Raw genomic sequence first — 7,389 nt, forward strand, 5'->3', positions numbered from 1 at the left:
TTCCATACCTACAGTCACATCATTAATTGAATAGTCTAAACATTTACTTAACTCTATAAATGTTTGAGACATTTCATCCTTATCATGCATGGTAACCACAATCTCTTCTTTATCAGGTTCTGAAAGCTTCGTTTCTCCTTCAGGTTCCTTGAGCAATCTTTCCAAGAATTCTAATTCCATGTGAAATCTTTCTAGCATTTCATCACAACTTCCACTCTTAGTTCCATTCTTTTTCTGGAAATCCTTCTGAGTTATCCTGTTTTCTGCACTATCATATTGCAAAGTTCTTTCATCAATTCCATCAGACAAATTCATTTGCTTACCTTCTTGGAATACCACTATGGCATTTTCATTAGACTTCTGGTCCATATCAACTTCATTTGACTGTCTTACACCAAAAAAAAATTCATCCATGAACTCTTTTTGCTTCAATAAATCAACACCTTTTTCCTCTATAAGGCATTCTCCATCATACTTCACCTCAAGAGTTTCATTCCTGTTTGTGACAGTTTCACTAGACTGTATCATCCTCTGCATATCCTGCAAACATACACAAACTATGAGAATTAAAATCACAAGGCTTCATTGCCTCATTTGCTTCCCTTTTCATCATATCTTCTAATTGTTCTGAACTATTCCAATAGTTCATGAGATCTTCAGCTGATCTCTCATTATCCTCGTCACCTAGAATTTCCCCTTGTTCTGGTCTACAAATGGAATCTTCCATTTCTGCTTCTGCTTCTCTGAGGTTTTCCATCAACCCCTTTACATGTCTTTGTTGCAGCCTTCTCTGCAACTTAGGCCACCTCACTGGCTTCTTCTTCAATACCCAACCTTGTCTTTGGTTCTCCTCTAGCAGCATTACTAACGCATCAAATGTTGGCATTATGATACATATGTTGTACTTGATGGCAACCCACTCATCTCAGATGATAAATTATAGTGCAGCAAAGTTCACGCACTTTTATGCAGAGAAAAGTTTATTTCATGTAGAGCAAAGTTCACGCACTTTCATGCAGAGAAAAGTCCCTTTCATGAAGAGAAAAGTTCACGCACTTATATGCAGAGAAAAGTTTATTTCATGTAGAGAAAAGTTCACGCACTTTTATGCAGAGAAAAGTTTATTTCATGTAGAGAAAAGTTCACGCACTTTTATGCAGAGAAAATTTTATTTCATGTAGAGAAAAGTTCACGCACTTTCATGCAGAGAAAAGTCCCTTTCATGAAGAGAAAAGTTCACGCACTTTCATGGTTGGCTCATGGTATTAGTCCGACGGTTTTTGATCCTATGGTTTTGGTCCGTGGTATTGCATCCAAAAGTGTTGATCTCATGCACTTTCATGGTTGGTTCATGGTATTAGTCCTATAGTTTTTGATCCTATGGTTTTGGCTCGTGGTATTGCATCCAAAAGTGTTGATCTCACGCACTTTCATGGTTAGTTCATGGTATTAGTCCAACAATTTTTTGATCCTATGGTTTTGGACCGTGGTATTGTGGAAGGCCTAAGACTATAAAAGAGGAAGGAGATCATTTGGCAAAGCATTATCGAATAAATTGAATATCTAATAAGTGCTAGATCTGAAATATTTGTGATTGGGTTATGGTGTAGATCTGGATCTGAATGAAGGAGGAACCTTAGCACATAAAGAAGGATAAGTTCTATTGATGGGTCATAATATTTATGATTGAATAATAGTATCTTTGCATGATTTTGATCTGTTATATGAGGCGCATGCTTGATCTATAAATCTGACAATCTGGGTTAATTAGTGTCTGAATATTTGAAAGAAGGAATTATCCTTTATAGATCTGCACGCAGGTTTCAGGTTGTTGAAGTAGTGTATATCTTTAAATTATGATCTAGCTGCCTCTGTCTATTGCTGCAGTATTCTGGGTTCAGAATTTGGTGTGTGGTTACTGTTACTGTGTTCTGGGTACAACTATCAGAGAAGTGTTTACTTGATTTAGTGCTAATTGGGAAAAGGAGATTGTTTGATGCAAATATACTTGATGATTGATTGATGTTCATGGATCCAGTCTGAAAATTTATGAAACGTGGTCCCTGGAAGAAAGAGAAGGTTGTAGCCTTCAGTAGGCCAGCACCTACGTACTAGTATCTTGGCTAGTACAAGAGCTAAGAGGGTTGTAGCTCCCTTCCAGGAAAAGCTGGAGAACAAGAGAGGGTTGTAGCTCTCTGCAGGTTGTAGCCTGCGTACTGGTAAAGGACTGCACCAGTACAAAATCATTGTAAAAAGAGTTTCTAATTGAAAGAAGATAGAGACATATTGCAGCAGGTGGTTTTCACCCACATTGGGTTTCCACCTTATATCTGGTGTTCTTTTGTGTGACTATTTGTTTTTCTTGTTCCTGCTCATTATTTTATGATACTGACATACAAAGTAATGATCAATATTTGAAGAATTATTCAAAGTATAAATAAGGAAGATAGATTGAAAAGAATTTGATAATACTGATTCACCCCCCCTCAGTATTATTTCCAACAATTGGTATCAGAGCAGGTCCTTTTGAAGAAGCTTGATCGGTTGAAGGAAGATCTAACATCATGAGCAACTACGAGAGGGAAGCATCAATCAGGCCACCGATTTTTGATGGAACAAACTTCGTATATTGAAAGGTAAGAGTTACTGCCTATCTTCAATCTTTGGGTACGGAAGTATGGGACATTATAGAAACAGGGTATACTTTTCCATCAGCTACTCCTACAGATTCAGTTGAGAAGAAGAAATATGAAATAAATGCAAAGGCGGTTAATACTCTTCTAGGATGTCTATCTCAATCTAAATTCGTGAAGGTTATGCAATATAAATCCGCAAAATAAATATGGGACAAGATTGTTTTGAGCTACGAAGGAGATGAACAGGTAAAACGTGCAAAACTTCAAACCCTCAGGATTCAGTATGAGAATCTCAGAATGTATAATGATGAAAGTGTGGCTAACTATTTCCTTCGGGTAGATGAGATTGTTAATTGTATGAAAAACTTGGGTGAAGAAATAAAAGAGGTTGTTGTGGTTGAAAAAGTCCTAAGATCATTGTCCCCCAAGTTTGAATCTAAAGTGTCTGCAATAGAAGAAAAGGAAAATCTACGAACTCTTACTATGTCTCAGCTACACGGAATTCTAACTGCTTATGAAATGAGAAAAGGAGGTCCATCAGACAGGAGAGAAGCTGCTTTTAAGGCTTCAGGCAAAGGAGACTACTATGAATCAAGTCACGTGCCAGAAGAAGAAGAAGAATCAAATTTTGTCAGAAATCTTCAACAGGGTACTGGAAGGTTCAGAGGTAAGCTACCTTTTAAATGCTTTGCTTGTGGAAGAGTAGGTCATTATGCTGCCAAATGTCCTCATAAGGATAAGATTGACAAAGGAAAGGAACCTGCCAGATGGAACAAGAAACAGAATGCAAATAAGAAAAGTTACTACACTCATGAAGACAGTGATGGTCTATCAAATAGTGATGAAGATGAACAAGGTAATGACTATAAACTTTTAATGGCATTTGAAGATGATGATTACATGGATGCTATAGATGTGGATAGTTTTTATGAAGAGATTTCTAGACTTAAGACATGTATAGAAGAAAAGAATATGATCATTGATACTCTACAATTTCAAATTGATGAAAAAGAAAAATATCTTGAAAAGTTAGAGGTGAAATTGTTGGCCTTAGAAAAGAAATTGAGAAAACAAAGGCTATTAATCTTAAGTTTGTCAAAGGATTTGACGACTAGTTAACTTTTCTAATACATATATGTGTATTCTATTTTTTCATATTTTGTTTTGAGGGGATGATATTTTATCATATAATAATACGAATCAAATGCAATAATTATAGTGGAATATAAAGATGTTTGATTATTATTTGGAAAATATTATTAATATAGTTAAATAGACAAGAGGGTTATCATTTTTTTCGTTTTCAGTATATAACTCTTTTTCTCTGTAGGTATTTATAATTTTATATATGAAAATTAAAGAAAGGAAATCGCTTAATAATCATACAACATAAAATATGATAATAAAATGATCATACAAGTCATTAATCATTGGGCTCCAAATTTAATGGTTTTTTTAACATTTTTCTTCAACTTAAAAATATATTTTATAATGAAATGCATATAAGCTATTAGATCACAGTATTAAAGATAGATATTGACTAAGTATATTTTATAATGGAATGCATATAAGCTATTAGATCACAATGTCAAAGATAGATATTGACATGTTGATGCAAATAAATACACACATAGAGATGCACAACATAAATAACATCACACAAGCACTAAAGTTATTTTAAATAATAAGCGTCCAAAACACACACCACAAAATACTTCAGAAATAGTTACATAGTTTTACCACCTTTACCACCTTTTTATTGAATTAATGGTCAATGCTCTCAGTCTCTTTACAGTCAGAGTTTATGCATAGGCCTATGAATCACACATCCATTCACACTAAACAAACTAAATCAAAAGAGATCCAAATGCTCTTTGTTCATTTACAAACTTCAAATTTTTGTTTGTGCTCCTTGGGTTTTAGCCTTACAACTATTCTAACTATTCAAAATCTAAATAAAATGTTTCATATTCCAATGGTTGATAAAGGTTCACCATGGAAAAAAAATATTGTACCATATTATTATTATTATTATTTAAATTACAAAATAAAGACAAAACTAAGTAAACATAAACAAACATGCAAGATAATTGTAGTGATAGGGATGCTCCTGCATTTGACTTCCCTAGTGTGAAAGTTTTTAGCATCTTACTCAAAAGGTAGGTGAACACAATTTGTAGGCAAGAGATCCTCCTTTGCTCATCTATGTTGTTATCTTCCACGTCATTCATTCAACATCTTGACCCAACATTGCTTCGTACCTACCCCACTCTTCAATGTTTGCCATAATACTTGCAAATATTTTCCACAATGTTGCATTACATCCTTCTTTAACCCAAAGGTGCTTACTATCTTATATTGCTCATACTTGAGAGTTTTTAGTCTCTCCATCCTCCCTCTTATGCACCATTCTCAATGCTTTGTTGCATTGACTACACAAGTACGCCATTCTCTTTGTTGTTTACTTTGCTATCGGGTGCCTTACTCATGTTTACATCCTCCACTTTCTTTGTTGCATTTGTTACAAACATATCAATGTAGAAAACATTATGGGAATGACACTCCAATATGCTCCTCCTCAAAAGTATTGCAATTGTAGCATGAATCCTTTTCTCTTTATTTTCTTTAGCACACTACTTCACAAGTTCTTGTTGCTTCACTTCCTTAACATATGATCACTTTTCTAGCCTTCTTCACATATTTATGTAAAATATATAAGCTAAATTTCATCCCATCCATTTCCCATTGGAAGGTGTTTTTTCTCCCAACAAGCATAACCTTTCGATCAAATTGCCAAGGACTTCCCTACAAAATGTGATCAACATATAACATCACATTAAATGCTATCATTATAACTAAAAATATTAAAATTAATCAAATACCACTTTTCACAGTTACTCCATGTCCCTCTCATAACGATGACACTCTATGCATCAAAATGATGTGTACACTTCAAATCTAATTTCTGAACAGCTGCAATAGACACCAAGTTTTCTAACCTATTACCATCAATGACCACATTACAACATTTACCTCCTATATTGCATTTCATTTTGAATATTTTTTTAGTCTTTTCAAGTTCCTTGTCAACGCTTTTCTTAGGTTGGAACAATGTTTTCCTCATCATCAAAATTTCACCTTTCTTTGTGACCCCAAGACAATCACTTCACTTGTTGCTATTGCTGATTTTACTTCAATGACATGACTTTTCCCATATTGTCTTCATCTTTTCTTTAGTTGTTCTAGACACTCAAATGGCATATGGCCCTGCATTTTGTAGCTAAAGCAAACGCCTTCAAATTAGCCTCCTCTACCTTTGCCTCTTGTTAATTTATCACATCTACTAGCATCATACCTTCTTGATTGATCCACAACATTGTATCTGTGTTCATCTTCTTTAGCTTGCCTTTTTTGTGTTGCCCTCTTCCTAAACCTGAATTTGTCCTCAAGATTGGTTATTTCCTTGAAAAATTCTCTTTAATTTGCAAGGTGTTTGATAAGTCTTTGCCTTCGAATGGAACTTCAAAACATTAAAATCATATCAAACAACATAACTTAGATAATTCATGTACTTGGTAATGGATACCAAATTCTACTCATTTTGGCTAGGCCTCATACAAAGTTTGTGAAATTTCATAGTGTAATCGTTTATTGATGTATTTAATTGCTTCAAAATTTGCAATCTTCTTAACAAATTTAAAGCATAATTCACAGGTAAAAAATTCCTTCTCAACTCTAGTACCATCCTATTCTAGGCTTTAATATTCTCTATACCACTAATTTTTCTATTCCGCCGCAACTTATCCCACAATAAAGAGGGACAGCTCTCCAATTTTTTAAGGTAAGCTTAACCTACATAGGATCTCTAATATGTTCAAATTCAAAGAACTTTTCATTTCTTGGTTCACCCCCAATATTGTCGATTGTTCTTGTCATTCTCTCTTCAACTATCATTTGTTTTTCTAGTCTCTCGCGGTTTCTAATTCCACTTCATCATCAATGTTGTCTTGCGTCACATGGGCAATCTGTCTCCTTTGAGTTGCCTCCCTGACATCCATTCTTTCCAACATTGTCCTTATTATCACAATAAGGGCATCCATGTCTTTCAAACCCTCCAATTTTCTAGGTCTTCTAGGCATCTTTTTCTTTGCACTATCACTACTTTTGTTCTAGAATCCCCTACTATGAGCTTTACACCTCACTTGCATTCACATATTATTCAATATGAGATCAAGGTATCTTCGATCCACCTTAATTGTGGGCCTAATTTTCTTCGATACCACTTGAAGTGGAGAAATCTCTTTTTTGAGTTGATGATTAATGCTCTTAGGCCTTTTATGTTCATAGAGTTTATGGATAGGTCTTTGGATCACATAACCATCCACCTTTGATGAAAACCAAATTTTGAGCCTGATTAAACTCCCACAGTGCCCAAACATTCTCCAAAAGGGTGCTTCCTTCAACCTTGATTGCAGTCACCTTACGAGATATAAATCTCTTTATAAAATATATAGTGGGAGGATTTAAGAATTAGTTGGAGGAGCTGAAAGGGTATAACCCTTCCTATATATTCAAAATCCTGTGGCCTCGGCCCTTACCTATTCAAACATGGGGGAATACCTCTATCAAAGCCTTTTATGAAACTCGACACTTTTCCTATGGTCCAACCCTAAACCCTTAAACTTTATCATAGACTGTTCCTCATAACCAAGGCTTCTAAAAGCTTGGGCCCAACTGTCTAGCGTTCTATCCA

This window comes from Pinus tabuliformis, chromosome 2_2 (assembly GCF_031772625.1).
Source record: "Pinus tabuliformis cultivar Carrire ecotype Pingquan chromosome 2_2, CPIR1, whole genome shotgun sequence".
In the NCBI taxonomy this organism is placed as follows: Eukaryota; Viridiplantae; Streptophyta; class Pinopsida; order Pinales; family Pinaceae; genus Pinus; species Pinus tabuliformis.